We start from the raw sequence: 20,912 nt of genomic DNA, 5'->3' as shown, positions 1-20,912 counted from the left end.
CGTTCATAACAACATTTTAGTCTCTGGAAAGAGAAAGATGTTTTTCTCACAACACTAGTTCCTCCAACTGTCTGACACTTCTGGAAAACCTATCAACCTACCAACCTACCAACCTACCAACCTACCTAGCAACCTACCTACCTACCAACCAACCTACCAACCTACCTAGTACCAACCTACCAACCTACCAACCTACCTACCTACCAACCTACCTACCTACCTACCTACCTACCAACCTACCTACCTACCTACCTACCTATCTACCTACCTACCTAGCTACCTATCTACCAACCTACCTACCTACCAACCTACCTACCTACCTACCTACCTACCTACCTACCAACCTACCTACCTACCTAGCAACCTACCTAGAAACCTACCTACCTACCCACCTATCTACCTACCTACCTACCTACCTACCTATCTACCAGGCACGTGCCGTGAGCTTTTAGATTAGGTAAGCATGAGATATAGAAATACACATAATTACACATACACGCTATCAGTGAACGCAGTTTCAAGGAAATGCAATGTTGATGCCCTAGAACCCGCTAATAAACTGTAGTGTCACTTTGTGATCAGATTACCAAAAACAAAAAAAACAGTTGCCAGTTTCGACTATATCAGGGGGGCTCATTGTTCAATCTTTTTTGAACCAAGATCTTTTCAAGTAGCCAGCCTGCTGAAATCTTCAAGTCCAGTTTCAACATCGCAAACGCACACACGCACAACACAGACACACACCGTTTCCAACCTCCATAGTAAACTCACAACACACTTTCTTTTCATACTTTGTCACACAGGCACTTGACATCACACATCACCAGCCTCGCGAATCATATACATCATATAAACCGCTCATACCAGGCTTGCTGGCGACTCTCCCTTTCTGGGTGTGAAGATCGGTGAGCGGTGGCTTCGGGCGGAATTTAGCCAGTAGTTGTGTTTTTCCAGTCCAGTCCAGTCTACGAAATCCCTTTAGGTCGCTGACAGTAATGTCCATATTCACAAAATCAAGCAAGTTATCCTTATTGATTATTATTATTTAGATCGTTTGAGCTAGCTGGCATAAGCTATTCTGCCGGGCGAGAGGTGAAATGTTAAGTGAACTTGAAAGTGATAAGAGCCAATCAGTAGCTCTTATCGGAATGAAAGAACTACTGATTGGCTGTAAGCATGCTTACCCTGGCCACATTAAACAGCGGGCTGAGGCATCGGAAAAAATAAAAAAGACATTTTCACGCATTCGAATGTACGCGAGGGAAAGCAGAGAGAGAAGTGCTTATATGCAACGCAATGCAGAGTAGGAAGTGCTTACTCCTGCAGGTGGCGCTAAAAATGCAACGTCAAAATGAATGACTCCTGCTGCCCTGGGACCTAAAATACGACTCTTTTAATGAAAACAAACAAACAAACGGTTTACATGCACTTTTATTTTTATATTTTCATGGTCCTTTTTTATTTTTTCGTTGGGTAAGCACTGCTTACTCTGCTTATATGGACGGCACGTCCTTGCTATCTACCTACCAACCTACCTACCTACCTATCTACCTACCAACCAACCTACCTACCTACCTACCTACCTACCTACCTACCTATCTATCTATCTACCTACCTACCTAGCAACTTACCTACCAACCTACCTACCTACTTACCTACCTACCTACCTACCTACCTCCCTACCTACCTACCTACCTCCCTCCCTACCTACCTATCTACCTACCTACCTACCTATCTACCTACCTACCTACCTACCTACCTACCTACCTATCTAACTACCTACCTACCTAGCTACCTACCTACCTACCTACCTATCTACCTACCTACCTACCTACCTACCTACCTACCTACCTACCTACCTACCTACCTAACCTTGATTTGAGGGGTACCAACATTCAAATTAGCATGTCTACTATTTTCAATGAAAAATGAGATTCTGGTCTATGACGACATGATTACATCACGCATTTTGTGCAATTTTTTTCTGGTGCACTTTCAAGCAGTGAATCTTCCGTTCTACATCCCAAAGGTGTTCTATTGGATTCAGATCCAGTGACTGGGAAGGCCACTGAAGAACGCTGAACTCATTGTCATGTTCATGAAACCAGTTTGAGACGACTTTTGCGTTGTGACATGTTGCATTATCATGCTGGAAGTAGCCGTTAGAAGATGGGTACATTGTGGCCATGAAGGGATGCACATGGTCAGCAACAACACTCAAATAGGCTGTGTCATTCAAGCTATGATTGATTGGTATTAACAGGCCCAAAGTGTGCCAAGAAAACATTCCCCTACACCACCTCCACCAACTTGGACCTTTGACAGGTGTACAGGTGTTCCTGATAAAGTGTTCAGCCTTTTCAATTGAGTTTGTCTCAATATTAGTTTTCTTCTTGTACATCAGATGTTGCCTATTCTAAACATCAAAGGTTGAGGTAAAAAAAAACTATGTTTTTTTAAAACTCTCATTAATTGGTTGTTTTATTTATTTGAAGTACTTTATTTTAGTATTCTAATGTTAGCTGTAATGTTGGCTTTGAACAGCAGAACCTACACCACTGACATATTGCATAGAAAAGATGAAGTTCCTGCCTATGAGATACAAGCCAGCCTTCCTTACTTACATATTCACACATCCTTGAAAAAAAAAAAGGGAAAGTCAATGTTCATGAAGGTGAAGAGAAAAATCAAAGCCTCCCTTAACAGTTGATCATTTTGGAAGTCAAACACCCGAGATTCTGCAGTTGTGTTATACTTGAGGGATTTCATTTTTCTGTGTGAAAATGTTATTTGCTCTCCAAGACGTAGTGTAAACAGTAAACAGTAAACACGCTAAATAAATCATGTTTTTTTTCCGTGTGTTACGGACCCATGGGCGTCCGTGTCTCCCCGGCCACATGCGGTGCTGTCTTTTGAACGCCAACCTGAGCGGATGGGCCTATAACGCCTGTTTCATCTGGTCTTCCAGGGCCTGACGAGATCTGACTGGCCTGGTCCCGAGTGAGATCCGTGAGTCCCGGCTCCTGACGGCTACCCATCGACCCCGATAAACAAATAGCATCAGATGTTGCCTCACATTTTTCGGTGGTCGCTCAGAAAAACAACAACAACAACAACAACAATGTCGGATGAAAGTGTGGAGTTAGATATATGAGGTTTTTAATGTTTGTTCTTTGCTTCTTTTTTTTTGCTGGATAATTGCTAGGTCTTTTGATTGCTCTTCACTTCAATGTAGCCACTATCTGTTAAAATTCTCTGTACCATTCTCTATTAACTTCCTGCTCTGAATGTAAGATGAATACATTTATGGTGCCCTCCCTCACCCCACACAGCTTGATGCTAGATGAAATAAAGACTTTACATGTGGACTGAGCCCATATGAAGACTCATATCTAAAAGAGATCACCTGAGTACTGTGTTTGGTTTCAGATAAATGATTTAAGCAAGTACGTTGTGTTGATATCATGAGGTAATGGGAGACTTGTGATATTGTACATGGCAATTTGAAGGAAAAGGTCAAACTGACACACAACATGTACATTTCACTCCTCTGTTGTGCCTGTCTCCAGTGAGGCTCGTTCCTATGTGTGATACGTGTGTGTGATGAGAAATGGCCATGCAGTTCCCTTCACAAGGCATTCTAGAGCTGCATTCTAGAGCTGCAATCTAGAGCTGCATTCTAGAGCTGCATTCTAGAGCTGCATTATAGAGCTGCATTTATACTTGATGCTTTGGAAACTTTTAACATCTTTATAGATTCCAAGGGTGATGTTAAGTTGGTATTTAGGACTGCATTGCTTTACATTTTAAACTGTGGGCATTTTATTTAAAAAAACTCATCCCAAGAGCTAGTGAGCATGGCTTTAATTTTAGTCCCCAGGCTCTGAAATTATTTGATTTTCGAGGAAGTTTTGTTAAGCGAGCTAATGAGAAGTCTAGCTCTGTTCAAATCAAATATTTAGTAGGGGAGAGGGAGCACATGCAGAGGAAAAGTCAAAAGACAAATTCTCTCCCCATCGCTTGATTGGCGAAGGAGGAAAATAGTTTGAATGATTTAATATAACAATATTTTTAAAATGTGTTGCTGATGAGGCTGTTTGACGTCAAACGCCTAAATCTTCCTCCTCTTGAAGATGGGCCAGCGATAGACACCACATATCTCTTGCTTAATCGCAATTCACTGGTAATATATTTTTTTCTTTCCCTCAGGCATTTAGTACCCTGAAGATGCAAAAGATGGTCTATTTAGATTTTAAAACAACGCATTGTCTTAAGGCATGTTCGAATATATAAAGTTCAACAGGAAATAATATTAGATATGCCTGTTGTGGGGAAGCTGTAAGCAAATGAACCACATTTCTTACGGCTATGGAGATATACTTGAAATTACAATGAAGTATCCAACCATGAAACCAGGACACCCACCTTAAAAGGATAGATAGACACCTTCTAGTTAGATGGTTCCTTACCCTGGAAGTAGATTACGGGCCAGGAGAAACTCTAATCCAAGGTTCAGAGTTGTGTAGCCACTACTAACTTCAGCTACTGTGACTTAAGACACGTTTAACACAAACACAATAGACGTGATGGTGGCAATTAGACAAAGTTCACAATGACACGGCCAAATCAACTTAAATGACTTGGTTGATAGTTACTTTGAGGTGATTTGGAACTTCAATTACTTTGTCTAATTGTCCTCATCACTCCCATTATTTTTGTGTGTTTTTTGTTGTTGCCGTGGTTAAACTTAGATAAAGTTAGAAGTTCAAAGTGACATCAATAGTGACATTGTCACTACTTTCTATGGAGTCCTGGGCTACAAAACATTCAAAGATTTGAATTATCTCTCTGTGTCTTATCTCTCTGTGACTCCTCTCTCTGTGACTTATCTCTCTGTGTCTCCTCTCTCTGTGACTCCTCTCTCTGTGACTTATCTCTCTGTGTCTCCTCTCTCTGTGACTCCTCTCTCTGTGACTTATCTCTCTGTGACTCCTCTCTCTGTGACTCCTCTCTCTGTGTCTTATCTCTCTGTGACTCCTCTCTCTGTGACTCCTCTCTCTGTGACTCCTCTCTCTGTGGCTCCTCTCTCTGTGACTCCTCCCTCTGTGACTCCTCTCTCTGTGGCTCCTCTCTCTGTGACTCCTCTCTCTGTGACTCCTCTCTCTGTGTCTTATCTCTCTGTGTCTTATCTCTCTGTGGCTCCTCTCTCTGTGACTCCTCTCTCTGTGACTCCTCTCTCTGTGACTCCTCTCTCTGTGACTCCTTTCTCTGTGACTCCTCTATCTCCCCTCTCATATCTTTCTCTTCTCTTCTCTTCTTCTCTTTTTATTTCCTCTACCCAATAACATTCTGTCCATCTAATATTCATTTCTGGCTTTCTTTTTTCCTCGCTTTCAACTCATTATAATGATACTAATAATACTATTAATAATTATAACTATAATACTATTATACGTCATTTGTTATGCTCTTGTATTTGTACTGTAAAAGAAACATAGTGTGAACTCTGTTAACCATAAGAAGTAAGATTCATCAGCTGGGATGAGGAGGCGGAGTCTATTTGTGTATGCATAATAGTCCTGGGGACCAATCACAGTGAAGAACTCCTGTCGCCTTGGAGACCACATGCATCTACGACTAGACACATTTTTGCACGCACGCACGCACGCACGCACGCACGCACGCACGCACGCACACACACACGCACACACACACGCACACACACACACACACACACACACACACACACACTATGAACACGCATACTTGCATGCACATATTATAGTATACACCTGGTATATTGCTTAAAGCAGACATCACAAATACCAATCAAATGAAATCACCTTTTATTACACTTTTTTTTGTATATGTGTGGCTGGCGTGTGTGTGTGTGTGTGTGTGTGTGTGTGGTGCGTGTGTGATACCCTGGGGGGGGGGGAGAGAGAGAGAGAGAGAGAGAGCTCTGTTTTGCGACTGCCTACTTGAGTGGTCTATTTGTTCAGGTCTACTAAACCGTGGCTGAAGTTGTCACTGTTAATCCGGGTTTGTATTCAATCATCCTGTCAGCTTCTGAGAGGAGTCTGAGTGGCAGATATAAGAGGCTGCTGAACCAGGGGCTAAACTGAGGGAGAGCCATTTTTCTCTCTCTCTCTCTCTCTCTCTGCTAGATCTCTGACAGACGGGCGCCGCTGCTGAAAGTTAGACAAGCCGCCTAGTTGGGTAACAGCTCTGACAGTGATCAACAAAGAAGTGTTGTCTTACCTTTTTTTCCCCACTTTTATTTTTAGTTTTATTGTCTTTCCTGCCGGTCTCAGAGATCAACAGCCTGGGAAGTCTGCTACTCTTATCACATCATATCCTGTCTGTTTCCAGGTGAGAAGCTTGTTGGAGGAGATGATATTCTCCTAAGAGCTCGGCTCGCTGTAAGCTCTCAAAGTGATATTGACGTTTTGTCAAGTTGACAAGGCCGAAAAAGGCTTTAGTTGTTGACGGGCGTGAGTAACAATCATGCGTTATTTCTTTTTCTTTATTTTTTCTCTCTTCCGTCGAGTAATTCCAACTTGTCTCACAGACACTTCATCATTGTTTTTCCCCTATTTTTAGTCCAACTCCAAAATGTACCATACCTTCATCAAAGCGGACAGTTTAGGATTGTGATACGTTGATGCGTCAATACGTTGAATGGAATATGTACAGTCATAGGTATGAAGTATGCCCCAATCTCTTCACTGTACTGCTCTCATTGTGAGGATGGAGGTCTCCTTTCTGGCTGATTGAAGTAGGCAGACATATTCGTACAGTATGTGGCCAAACAGCTTTGTGTGGATTGTGTAGGTGTCTAAATCAGCCTTCTGTTGCTGTCTCTCTCCCTTCATAACCCACACGTACTTCAAAGGTGAAGATTATGATAACAAAACCCTACCCAGTTCTGTTAACATATCAACAGTCACGAGGACTAGAAGACAAGTAAATAAAGATTAGGGAGAGATGGAACAATAAACCTAACACTGACACACTGATGTCAGACATATGAAGGTATTTGAAGTGCGCTTGTTGTTGTTGTTGTGGCTCCGAGTCTTCACTGTTGGGATTACTCCACAGGATCCACAGTACCAGGCCAAATCATTCAAACAGATAAAAATATATGGTTTGAAAGTATTTAAGTATCTGACCCAGGTCCCCTGACAACATGACCTAAATATACAAATAAATATTGGAATAGAATAGAATGATAGAGAATGATAAAAGAAATTTAAAAAAAAATCTTCCTGTTTCCAATAAAGTATATCAAGGACCCAGGAGGAGAAGAAGTAGAAAGAGGAACCATTTTTGTTGACGACAGAATCCCAACAATGACAACCTCTCCCCGCCACCTTCCTTCCCAGTGAAGCATGCTGGGAGGTTGAAGGGCCCAGGTCGTTGCCCAGCTGGGTGACATATTGCAGTGGCGTGAAGTTGACGTTTCGCTCCCTCCACCCTTGTGGGCTCCCCCCACCACCACCACCCCTCCTCCCTCCACCCGCTCCTCAAAGACACACAAGGCCACGCTGGTTTAGATGAGCCGCTCCTGGGTGCTGACCATAAAGAGAGCATCAGGGCAATGAGCCAGGGAGGGAGCTGGAGAGAGATGAAGGGGTGGGGGGGGAGAGATGGATGGATGATGTGGAGGAGAGGGGGGGAGACGAGGGGGTGGATGGAAAGAGGGGTGACGGGGTGAGAGGGAAACTCAGAGAATGAAGCCAGAGGATGAAGAGAGAGAGAGAGACACTGTATGTGTGACAGCGAAGTGACATGGGAAGAGAGGATGGAGAGAAAGAGAGAGAGACACTGTGTGTGTGACAGAGAAGTGACATGGGAAGAGAGGATGGAGAGAAAGAGAAAGGGAGAGATGGAGGACATATAGAGAGGAGGAGTGTGGAGATGTCACGTCAAGTCTAAGGTTATTGGTTATATACAGAGGATATAGATGTCAATTGTACAATGAAATGATTACTTTGCCAGCCTCCCCTCAACAGTGGGAATATGAGGATGTAAGAATAGAAATAGAATAATAACACAATAGACAAAAGTGGTGTCAGCATAAATGTAAATAAGGAAATATGTGTAATGTGTATGTGTGTGTGTATGTGTGTGTGTGTGTGTCCAGAGAGGAGAGAAGAAGAAGGACAAGTTACAGTAGACTGGAGAGAGAGAGAGAGAGACAGAGAGAAAGAGCAGAGAGAGAGAGACAGAGAGAGAAAGAGAGAGAGAGAAAGAGAGCAACACAGACAGACAGACAGAAAGAGAGAGAGAGAAAGAGAGAGAGAAAGAAAGAGAGAGACACAGAGAGACAGTGAGACAGACAGACAGAAAGAGAGAGAGAACAAGAGAGAGAGAGAGAGAGAGAGAGAGAGACAGAGACAGAGACAGAGAGAGAAAGAGAGACAGAAAGAAAGAAAGAGAGCAACACAGAGAGACAAAAAGAGAGAGAGAGAAAGAGAACGAGAGAGAAAGAAAGAAAGAGAGCGACACAGAGAGACAAAAAGAGAAAGAGAGAAAGAGAACGAGAGAGAGAGAAAGAGAGACAGTGACAGAGACAGAGACAGAGAGAGAGACAGAGACAGAGAGAGAGACAGAGACAGAGACAGAGAGACAGAGAGAGAGACAGAGACAGAGAGAGAGACAGTGACAGAGACAGAGACAGAGACAGAGACAGAGACAGAGACAGAGAGAGAGACAGAGACAGAGAAAGTGTGTGTCTCTGGGCTTTCTGGGCTTCCAGCTGTGGCCATAAAACAGCAGGTGGAGGCCATCATCAGGGCTGGCTGATGAGGCGGGAGATCCAGAGATCCAGCCCTCCAAACGCCCCCCTCTCCCCCAGCACCACTCAGCCACCAGAGCATGCAGACACGACCTCCTGTATTACAGTGCGGGGGTCCGCATGGCCGCAATACTACCCCTTAGGGGAGGGGTGGACCAGAACCCCAGAAAAGCCTGCCCAAGTTGGAAGTTGTCCCCAATAACCACAGAGCTAGCTAGTAGCTAGCAGTTGACTATACCATAACATAGGTCACCACTATACCACTTATCCAGGGGAGGCTGGTGGAGGTAGACATCAGAGGACAGGTTCATTGTAATATGGGATGGAGTAATGAAAGGTATCATATATCAGCCCAATAGAGCTCTCAGGTCTTCTGACGCTGGTTTTCTCTGTGTACCACATGTACAAAAGAAGAGATTTGGTGAGGCTGCATTCTCCTTTTATGCACCCAGATTGTGGAATGCACTGTCAGTTTACATTAGGGATGCAACCTCAGCACATATGTTCAAGTCAAGACTAGAAACCCATATTTTTAATATTGCCTTTAAATTACTAAATTATTAAATTAGGATTATAGAATGATTGGAGTACTTTGAGCTGCAACGTTTGAGGGGAAAAGCGCTATACAAATAAAAGTTATTATTATTATTATTATTATTATTATTATTATTATTATTATTATTGGAATGGAATGGACTTTATTTGTCATTGCTACAGTACAGGTACCAAACAACGAAATTTAGGAGGGGTGGTTCCCCTGGTGTTAGGAAATGGAAAAAAAAAACATTTTAGAAAAAGCACAAAATCACAAGAAGGTAAGGAGCTGGTTTACATAAATATAGGCTATGTACACAATCCACTGTACTATACTGCACAGATAGTCAACTAGGGTTGTCATATTGCACAAAAGTATTTTTTCACGTTATTTTAAAGTGTCACAGTTTGCAGGCTTGAAATGTACATGTTTGTGCCTCAGCACTAGCTGCCATACAATCCGTCCGGACTGTCCTGGGCCCAGAACTTAGGCCTTTGCTGTGTTCAGGGACTTGACGGCCCTGTGGTAGAAGCAGTTCTTCAGTCTGTTTGTCTTAGCGGCCGGGGTCCTGTACCTCCTATTCGAGGGCAGCCTGATAAAGTGTACAGGGTGGGTCGGGTCCCTGGAGATCTTGGAGGCCTTCCTGAGACAGCGTGTGTTGTACAGCTCTTCCAGAGAGGGGAGGGGGGCGCCGGTGATCTTCTGTGCTGTTCTCACGACTCTCTGTAGCGCGTTTCTCTCCGCTGTTGTGCAGCTGTGGAACCAGTTGCAGATGCCGTAGGTGATTTTATTATTATCAAATCCTGTACATTCAGTGTGTTGTGTGTTTGATTACGTTACGATGAGGCCGTCCTCCGATGTTCTACCTCCACCAGCCTCCGCTGGCCCGGTCATAACCTTGATAATGTGTTCATCTGACCCAGAATCAGTTAATATGCAGGGAAATGTAATCCCCTAAGGCACCCTGCATGCTACATTTGTCCACTAACCTACATTGTCTTTTACATTTAATATTAAACACAAGGTGTGTGTGTGTGTGTGTGTGTGTGTGTGTGTGTGTGTGTGTGTGTGTGCATGTGTGTGTGTGCGTGTGCATGCGTGCCCTGTGTACAGTACGTTTGAGAGAGAAACTCTGAATGTGTGAAGGCCCTATGGTCTCTATAGGGGTACGTACTAGCTAATGGTGCTTTAACCTTGAACCTCCTTAAAAGCTCCATCACAGCTACCTGGAAGATAATCCCATAGTTGTACATTATTCAAAAGGCACATAGAGCAGGTAAGGCAACAGTAATGTTATTGTTTCTCTGTGAGGCATTGTTATGATCTCTTAACTTTTGATGATAGTTAGGTATCAGCTCTCTGGCTCGGTTTTGGCGTGTTTGGACTACACATGTGTATTGTTTTGCAGCACAGTGTATGATGGTGTTATTACAATGTTATTCATTGTTCATATCAGTTGCAGTGGGTGGTGGGTGGGATGCTGCTGTAACAGTTTGGGAACCGCACTGACTTGATGAGTCGGGGGCGGCTGCTGGCGCAGGAGGTAGAGCCGCTGTCTAATGATCGCAAGGTTGGCAGATCGGCGATTCGAGTCGTGAAAGACGTGTTCCTTCCCAGAGATAGTGTATCTAGGTTTTGGCTCCCAGGTTCAAACCCAGTCGGTTCAAACCCACCGAATGTAGTGTTAACATTGTGACTCTCTCACTATACCTTTAGTTCACGGTACAGTAGTCTCTGGAACACTACACACTCCACGCTCCACCCTCCAGAGTCTGTCAAACATACAGGTAGCTTGTCCAATGAGCAGTTAGCGAGCAGTCAGAAGTGGGCGGGCTGTTGATGTTCAAAAATAATATGACTGACAGGTAGTAGAGCGTTTTTTAAAAAATAAATAAAAACTTTTTTGATGGTTGGACATCTCCACTGCTAACTTGCTAGCTAGCTAGCTTCCTTAAACAACGCCATGACTAAATTATAAAACGTATATTACGTTGTTATTCGGCCATGTCATTTATGGATGGGCGCTATGTGTGGTCAGAGCTTCCAAGGTGTCGCATGCAATGAGTTAGAGAAGCAACTGAGAGTACGAGCCATTCCTTTCTATAGTATCCATGGTATTACAAACCTATTACAGCCGATTTTCAATATATATATATGACTTCAACTCACTTAGAAAACATGGGTGAGGTAATGGCCAACTGTACTTTAACACTAGAATAGCCGTGCCTTTTTACCTACTAAAAGAGCTGTGGAGAAAGAGCCCCCTTGTTGAGATGAACCACGTGTGGCCTGCCTTCCCTGCCAGCCCCCCTGAGGTGCGGAGCCTCGGTCCGTCCGTCCGTCTGCCTCTAGATGGATGGCGGCCGGCGCGGCCGGTGAACTAGCTGCCACCCTGTTTGGCGACGCTCCTTATCTTATCCAAGTAGGCTAATTAAAATCCTTTTTTAATTCATCCTTGTGTGTGTATTTGTTCTCTCTACCAGCGGAGGCCGGTGGAGGTAGAAATTGGAGGACGGGCTCGTTGTAGCACACGGAACGGATCGGGGAGAAACGGTGTCGCGCACGCGTGTTTGCTAGCATTCCTCCTTCTGTCCAGTGCCTTACAATGAGCCCGGCCTCCGATTTTCTGCCTCTAGTAGCCTTCCCCTGCTGTCTACATACTGTATGCAAATGAGGTGGTTCGCCTCTTAGCAGTTTGGTAACTAAGCTTATGAAGGACAGCTGTAGCCTGAAATTAGAAGAAATGTTCGCAAAGCTGAGCTTTTTTCACCCCTCCCTTTTTTCTCCCCTCGTATTTGTCTTTCGGGTGAATGAACAAGGGATGGGGGAGATTGGCCATGAGGAAGGTTCTAAAAACCATCTCACGGCTGATTGGTTGAGTACTGTCGTCATGGTTGCCCCCGGCTGCCCCTGAGGCCAGGAGACAGTTCAAGCATGTCAGGTCTCTACTCTCTACTTTCTGATTCTTTGTGTTCATCAGTTTTTTCTTCGGTGGTCATCATTTTCTACCTTTACCTTTAAGTTACCCTTTTTTTTTTCTTCGTTTTTTTTTTTTTTTTCTCTCTCTTGCCATAGTTTGAGTTGACTATTGCCTTTGTGTGTCAGTACTGTAGCTATAGCTTTCCTACTTTTTCCATGAATAGCACTGGAATGTGAGAAGACAATGAACTAGATTGCTGTAGTCATCAAAAAACCATGCACAGAACAACATGCAACCATCCTTCCCCTCATACAGTAGACTACAGTAGTCCTGTTAGATCAGTGTTCATACACTAGACTACAGCAGACTGTTAGATCAGTGTTCATACAGTAGACTACAGCAGACTGTTAGATCAGTGTTCATACAGTAGACTACCGTAGTCCTGTTAGATCAGTGTTCATACAGTAGACTACAGCAGACTGTTGGATCAGTGTTCATACAGTAGTCTACAGTAGTCCTGTTAGATCAGTGTTCATACAGTAGACTACAGTAGTCCTGTTACATCAGTGTTCATACAGTAGACCACAGTAGTTAGATCAGTGTTCATACAGTAGACTACAGCAGACTGTTAGATCAGTGTTCCTACAGACTACAGCAGACTGTTAGATCAGTGTTCATACACTAGACTACAGCAGACTGTTAGATCAGTGTTCATACAGTAGACTACAGCAGACTGTTAGATCAGTGTTCATACAGTAGACTACCGTAGTCCTGTTAGATCAGTGTTCATACAGTAGACTACAGCAGACTGTTAGATCAGTGTTTATACAGTAGTCTACAGTAGTCCTGTTAGATCAGTGTTCATACAGTAGACTACAGTAGTCCTGTTACATCAGTGTTCATACAGTAGACCACAGTAGTTAGATCAGTGTTCATACAGTAGACTACAGCAGACTGTTAGATCAGTGTTCATACAGACTACAGCAGACTGTTAGATCAGTGTTCATACAGTAGACTACAGCAGACTGTTAGATCAGTGTTCATACAGTAGACCTAAGCAGACTGTTAGATCAGTGTTTGATTCAAGGAAGGAGAGGGAGGAAGAGAGGGAGGAAGGATCTTCTCAAAGTATTGGAACATCATCATATCATCTCATTCTGAACCACTCACTAACTCACTAACTCACTAACTCACTAACTCACTCGGCCTCCAACATAGTGTGAACACTTCAACAGACGCTGAAAAAGAATATCTGTACTCATAGTGCTTTTTGTGTTTTATGTGCTTTTTGTGTTTTTTGTGTTTTATGTTTCGGGGTTCATATTGTTTGTATTGTTCTTGTTGTAAAGCAAGACATTTGTCTACAGTATGTAAAAAAGCGCTTTGCGAATACATTGAATTGATTGATTTATGGATTGTCATCCATTAACAATCTAGTTCTACTGTGATGCAGGGGACGCTCTAATGACAGGTTAGAACAGTTTGTGATGTTCCTCTGTGGCTCCAGTGGGGAGCGAGGGGGGGGGGGGGGGGGGGGGAATATGAGAGCATGTCACCCAGTGATCTTTTTAAAAGCCGACCCTGATGGTTTTTAACGCATCATCAAGGCAGTGGGGCTGTCCAAGTCGGTTATAAGTTAACCAAATAAATTGTGACAATGAAATTAATAATGCATATTGTTTGCGGATGCCTCCGCTCTGTGATTTGACTGATGTATGCAAAGATGGTAATTTATTGAAAGTAAATTCATGTAATCGTGCAGGGGAACTTGATGAACCAAAAGAAGGTGTCAGCATGGTTTCCATCATCATTAGACAGAAAAATCATTAAAGAGCAAAAACAAACCCACTTCAAAGGGACGACAGGGCACAACAAAGATTTATTTTATGGATGTGTTTCGTTTTTGAAAAAGTTAGGAACGGCTGTTCTACAGTCAATATGTCAGATTTGTTGCGTGTGTGTTTTTATTTTTTTTACTGTTAGTTTTTTTAGTTTATCAAATTTCTTTCGGTGTCTGCTGGGATGCGTACGCTCACTCTGCACTTATCAAAGTAGTCGATGTAAATTTAATTTGAAGACAAGGGGGAAAAAACGAGAGAGAGAGCTAAAATGTAGTTGTCATTGTCAAGATGGATCGCTGGAATTAAGTGTTGAGACTCAGACGGAGATCCCAGTGCCCCCGACTTGGTAAAAATAGTTCTGCGGAGAACTGTCTTTCTCTTAATGAAGTTATTATCTCAAGGACATGACGTGAGCTGTTCTTACAGTATGTTGCTGTCATGGAGAAAAAAACACAAAAATGAGTGACAATGATTTGAAATCTTGTTTCAACCAGTCATTTGTGCAGATCAAGTCCAATCTTTTAATCTTTTTAGTAAATGATAGTCATAATGATGGGAATACTTTCACATCACATGGGAATCCTTGGCAATGTACAGGATGAGTGGTTGGCAGGACTGTGACAGGGGCGCAGACATCGGGTGGCATTTTAGAGCCGAGTGAGATGTCTTTTTAGAAACATAGTTAATTTGAGATCTGCATTTTTCGACAAAGTTTCAGGAGGTGAAAAGGCGGAGTGCCTTCCTGATCTACTAGGGAGGACCAGGTCACATTGGGCTTCCAGTAGGGGAGGCTGGTGGAAGTAGAAATCAGAGGATCAAAATCCTACTCACCACTTCCAAAGCCATCAACAATCTGTCCCCCTCCTACCTTGCCGGCCTAGTCCTCCTCCACACCCCCTCCCGTTGCCTTAGGTCTGACGACCAAACCACCCTCAAGACCACCAGGACCAAGCTCCGGGCCTGGGGTGATAGGGCCTTTTCAGCCGCACCCCCGTCCCTCTGGAACGCCCAACCACATCAGACAGGCCAACGCCCTCCCAACATTTAAACAGGCCCTCAAAACCCACCACTTTAAGCTTGCCTTCACCAGTTAACCCTCTCTCTCTCCCCTTCCCATGTGTCCCCAGCACTACCTTAATTAGGCCCCTATACTTTCTTCTATTTACCTTTTGTTTGTTTTTATTATTACTACTCAATCTTTTCAGTTTGTAAAGCGTCTTTGAGTGTCTAGAAAAGCACTATATAAGTCTAATGTATTATTATTATAATTATTATTATTATTGTTATTGTACATATAACTTTATTATTATTATAGCAAAATTTGCACCGGTATCTCGTCCCACAGTTTTGGCACTAGGTAGATATGAGAGGTGTCAAAACGTGCGTTCCAACTCGCGTTGCTATTGTCCGGCGGAAGGTTACGGCATACGGTTTACCCACAATGCCCCGTTAAGCGGCCAAAAAATCCCATAGACAATGAATTGGGCAATATTGAAAACGCCACAGCTTGGCCTCTGGGTGACGTAAAGACGGGTTTCGCCGGGGGGGGGCAGGGTGGTGACCAAAACACACACACACACACACACATACACACACTCACACACACACACACACACACACACACACACACACACACACACACACTGACACAGACTTTTTGTGGAGAGAAATCGCCATTGAAATTCAATGGCGGAACTTTGAGAACAGAGTGTTGATTGTAAGTCGCTTTGGAATAAGGCGTCTGCTAAATGCCAAAAATGTAAATGTAAATGTAAAACGTTTTTGAACTTTTTGTACACATTTTGCACACTGCTCCCACGGCTACAATTGTTTGTCTTTATTCACAATCTTTACATGGAAACGTAGAGCAACTCTTACTGTCACTTCAAATATCAACATATAAGCCCAAACATGAATAGTTTTTAAGTTTCAGACGTTTGTTTGAGAGCTGGCCAAAGACAAAAGCAGGTCTGGTCAGAGCACGTTGCCGTAGCAACCACCAACTGTCACTTAACTCTTACACTGTCCCTCTGATCGACAGCAGCAGGTAGGGTAAGAACGAGAGGGAGACAGAGAGAGAGGCGCACACGCACACACACACACACACACACACACACACACACACACACCAGTGGCGGATACAGAAAGTGGCTGATGGGTAGGCCTGGAAAAATCTGGGTAGGCCTGAGTGAAACTCATCACCGCACGTTTTAGACCTATGTATGAGCAGCCAGATGGATGGAACACAACCGGGCTCGCGATCATAGGCGCCGATTTATGTTTCTGCCCGTGGGTGCTCGAAACATTTGGGTACGACCAACACGCATGCACACACACGCACACACGCAAAAATATTCGCAGGGACTGGAGGAGATAACTATGCAGACCATGAAACGAACGGAAAATAAATAAAGTACCTGTCTACCCAGAGAATGCAACGGACAGCCAAACAAGTTATTATAATCAGTGTTGCCACAGTTACTTTGAAAAAGTATTCTGATTACTGATTACTGATTACTCCTTTAAAAAGTAATCTAGTTACTTTACTGATTACTTGATTTTAAAAGTAACTAAGTTAGATTACTAGTTACTTTTTTAGTTACTATTGGCAGCTGCCTAGGCACCCGACCCCCCCCCCCCCCCCCCACCCGCAACATAAAAATGAAAACTGGTTTTGCCAAAACTCACTTTATTTTAACAGTAACTTAAATTACATAATTAAACTTTAAACAATAACTTAAAACAACAAAATAAAGAGTCTTTCTTTGCCTCACCCAACATAAATACTTGTTTTTAAACAATAAAATAAATATAATCTTTATTTAAGTGGGGCTACCCCCCTCAAAACGCAATTTCCCATTTTTCCCCGATTTTGAGATGAGTTGCTCTTTTGCCTCCTAAACATGTTTTCTTTCATATTAGTGACAATACAACGTCGACAAAAACACATTTGGTTGTTTATTTTACTTGATTGTGGTGCATGCGTCCGTAAAATCCTCATAAATTCGCCAAAAGTTAGTAGTTTACGCACAGCGTTACCGAAACGGCTGCTGTCTGAAATACATCAAGCCTGGCCTTGTTTGAAAGATGTGTTTCTTGTGCTCAAAATGGCCGCTTCCAAAATTTACAACGCCCCTTGTATCAGCAACCAATCACTAAAATAGATAGGTTGCATTCTTTTAGAATACGCGATTCTATTGGTTGATGCGAAAATTCTCGAATGTGATTGGTTGTCGTGTCCCATGTGACGCGGAAGGCGGAACTAGCCTCTCCACTCAGCCGTTTAACATTGGCGACCTACTGAACTTTAGGGACACTTTTGGGACACTTCCTATGTAGCCAGGGGAACAGAAAAAGACACACACCATCAGTGGGATGCCAGCTTTCAGACAAAAGTGATTTCAAGTCTCTAGCCCAATGTATCACCAAACAGCGCTCAATTTAGTCAATCACTGTGACCCACCGTTTAACATTGGCGACCTCCTGAACTTTAGGCTCACTTTTGGGACACTTCCTATGTAGCCAGGGGAACAGAAAAAGACACACACCATCAGTGGGATGCCAGCTTTCAGCCAAAAGTGATTTCAGATCTCTAGCCCAATGTATCACCAAACAGCACTCAATTTAGTCACTCACTACCCCTCCCCACTCAGCCGTTTAACATTGGCGACCTCCTGAACTTTAGGCTCACCTTTGGGACACTTCCTATGTAGCCAGGGGAACAGAAAAAGACACACACCATCAGTGGGATGCCAGCTTTCAGACAAAAGTGATTTCAAGTCTCTAGCCCATTGTATGGCCTCCTGTGGCCAGAATTCATAACTCCCCTCCTGAGTGAGCTAGAGGTCTGGTTTTCACAAATGTCGAACATCTTCGGTCGCGCCTAGCAGAAAAAACTCGACAGAGTACGGGTGCCAAGCCCCTTACGAATGACCTCGTCGAAAACGGTGCGTCTCTGCGCCTCGGAACGGCCGCGCTGACCGAAAAGCATTTAAAAATAACTCAAATTCAGGCTTCTCGGCCTAGGCACTTCAGGTCAAAGTACCGCTGCGTCGCAACCGTACGAGCCACAGACGCCGTTCTAATATTTCCTGAATCGGCTCGGGCCCGCCGAACACATATCCGAGCCCCGACTCGGTTGCGGCGCCAGTACCAGGTTCTGTCCCTCTCTCACACACAGGAGAGGCAGATGTGCTCACACACCAGTACCAGGTTCTGTAACTAGGCTTGACACAAGTGTGTGTGTGTGTGTGTGTGTGTGTGTGTGTGTGTGTGTGTGTGTGTGTGTGTGTGTGTGTGTGTGTGTGTGTGTGTGTGTGTGTGTGTGTGTGTGTGTGTGTGTGTGTGTGTGTGTGTGTGTGTGTGTGTGTGTGTGTGTGTGTGTGTGTGTGTGTGTGTGTGTGTGTGTGTGTGTGTGTGTGTGTGTGTGTCTGGCTGGCTGGCTGGCTGTAGTTCTGTGTGCTGATTACATGGTGGTGCCAGAGGTTTGTGAGAGAGGGAGACACTTTCTATTCCATAACAGCCACTATTTGTAGCCTGTGTGCATTTCTGTTCAGTTTATGTTATTCAGTTATCAGTCAGGTGTTTAGGATGTTTATTGCTAATGGTTTGATTAGGTTTTGTGTTTGTGAATAGCAGTTTCAAATAAAAATGTTTCATATTTCACAATACAAAACTTTGAGTCTGTTTTCCCGAAAATTTGTTTTTATGTGTTTGTCCACACACTTGTCCACACACAAGGATTTTCCTTGCACCAAAACAGACCAAACTTTCCACATTTCTTCCTATCCATATTCTGCTTCTCTGCACACAAGAGTTTGATGATATATCATTCATAGCCCTGTTTATAGTACATTTTATACCAAAACCATGGCGAAAATAGATTTTTTTATGACTATGGACAGTATTTCCTGATGTATGGGCTGATACGAGGACATAGACACAATCTGCTGTGTGCAAAGTTTGTTTTCTTATGTGTCAACATAAATAAAATAAAAAAATAAAAAAATTGACAAATATGATGGTGTGAGTGATCCTGGAGATTTGGGTCCAATTAGCATCTAATTTGCATAATAAACATAAACAATAATAAATTCAGAAAACTTGCAATACATTTTTTCATAGTTTTTATGTACATAACAAACTGGGAATGTGTTCATAGTGATATCTATTTTCTTTCTTTTTTTGCCTATTGGCAAAGTCTAGGGGGGGTAGCCTCCCCTTAACAGTAACTAGCAAGGAGGGGTTTCACAAAACCTAAAACCTACCCTGACCATTCAGGCTTTTACCACAGGACAATATTTTCTTGCCAGCACAGAGTGTACAACGAACATTTATGTTCTTGTCATCCTTTGCTGACACAAACTCAAAATAATCCCTATATTTCCAGCTATTTAACGCATATCTCTGTTCTCGCTCCATTATACGCTTCTGTTTACACTGTGCAATCAGCGTGGTGATACACGTGAGCGATTCTGCTGCACCTCGTGTTGAAAACGTGATCACTGACGTCACTCCCCAAGACGCGAGAAAAGCAATAAATGTTTGTTTACTATCGAACATTACAAAGAAATACTGCATTTAGCCTAAGTTATGAGGTAGTAACGCAATAGTAACGCACAGTCACTCGAATAAGTAACTTTAATCAGATTACTGATTTGGAAATAGTATCGCGATAGAATAGTCGTTACTGGGAAAAGTAATCAGATTAGAGTATCGCGATACTTAGTATCGCGTTACCGGCATCACTGATTATAATACACACACGCAAGGCATTCAAGCGCACGCAATAGTCAATGAATTAACCAATAACCATCAACTATGGAGGACCAAGTATAGAAATTGTAATAAGAAATGCCTGTATTATCATTTGCAAGCTTTTAACTGTGGGTGTTGACAGTCCAGTGCAAACCGAAAGCTCAAGTTGAATCATACATGTACCTGGCTCGGACCAGTTGTGGTGATCCATCATTTTATTACAAAACCTAACGCTGCTTATTAGGGGATTTACGTAAACTGGTGTATACACATATATTGTTGTGTAAAGTTGTGTGCTTCTATTGTATTATATTATTATATCCAGTGAAGGCATACACAATGTTGTTCCACACAAATGTTTCCCTCTTCGTTTTAATCTTGGAAAGTCTCATAAAAAATATACTTCACCGAACTATTACAGCGCTGTCTCGGACTCTCCGCACGACGGCGTGTGGCGTCATCATCTGTTATTGTGAATAAATAAGATTTCTAGACAAGGCCTGGTCCAAACTGTCATTATTTTCACTGACTTCCAGACGTGGCTTTTTAAGAAAGCGGGACAATGTTAGCTGTTTAGCAATCGTAGCGCGCACACTGAACAACTGGTCAAGGTCAACTGAACAATCAGAGTAAACGTAAAAGAGGAAGCAATGTAAACGTAAGAGAGGAAGTTGAATATTATTAGTATTAATACATACTTTTAATCATTTCCAAGACAAAACTATTCACATTACAGTTAGTTAGTGAAAATTAAACTTTAAAAATATTTTATTATAAAAAAATATGTATTTTTATGAATCTGACTGGGTGGGCCAGCTGTCAATCTGGGCGGGCCTAGGCCCACCCAGGCCCACCCATAGATCCGCGCCTGACACACACACACACACAGACACACACAACCCCACAACTTAGCCTCTGGGTGAGCTAGAGCAGCGTTTCTCAACCTTTTTTCAGTCACGGCACCCTTCAAAAGTTCATAAAATCTCAAGGCACCCCAGTCTAAAATATAGCTATTCAAAAATGACACTGCATCACTCAGACGGCCCCATAGCGTGCGCG

The sequence above is a fragment of the Nansenia antarctica genome (assembly GCF_963989245.1).
Source record: "Nansenia antarctica genome assembly, chromosome: 5".
NCBI classification, from domain to species: domain Eukaryota; kingdom Metazoa; phylum Chordata; class Actinopteri; order Argentiniformes; family Microstomatidae; genus Nansenia; species Nansenia antarctica.
Note: the sequence above shows the minus strand (reverse complement) of the source record.